Consider the following 413-nt stretch of genomic DNA (forward strand, 5'->3'; position numbering starts at 1 on the left):
TGATCTTTTCTTTATTTTAGAAGAGGTAATTTATATTTTATATAAAATTTTATGAAGACTATTTAATTGTCTCATAATAAAATTTGTTAGAAACATCTTTGTCTGACACGTAATTAAAAATTTTATTAAAAGTAACGAATGAGAAATAATATGCCTAACGAGATTTTTTTTTCAAAATTTTTAGAGTAATAAAAATTTATTGGAGACAAAATGTCTTACCTAAAATTACTTAAAAACTAATTTAGATGTTCACTCTAAAAACAATGATGATATATTCTCCACCAACAATAACTTCAAATTATCTTCATTTTCAAATTCTGAAATGTTTGAATATATTTTATATTTCAATATATTAAATACATCCAAATATTTTTTTTTTTAGAAATTAGAAAAATATTTAGAAAAGGTGCACA

At 19.9% G+C, this 413-nt stretch overlaps 1 protein-coding gene across 2 annotated transcripts in view; it reads right to left on the reverse strand.

The window, feature by feature from the left end:
- LOC107614309 (isoprene synthase, chloroplastic) overlaps positions 1-413 on the reverse strand; it is a 13360-nt gene that overhangs the window by 4404 nt on the left and 8543 nt on the right. The window lies entirely within an intron of this gene.

This window comes from Arachis ipaensis, chromosome B08 (genome assembly GCF_000816755.2).
Source record: "Arachis ipaensis cultivar K30076 chromosome B08, Araip1.1, whole genome shotgun sequence".
Taxonomy (NCBI): domain Eukaryota; kingdom Viridiplantae; phylum Streptophyta; class Magnoliopsida; order Fabales; family Fabaceae; genus Arachis; species Arachis ipaensis.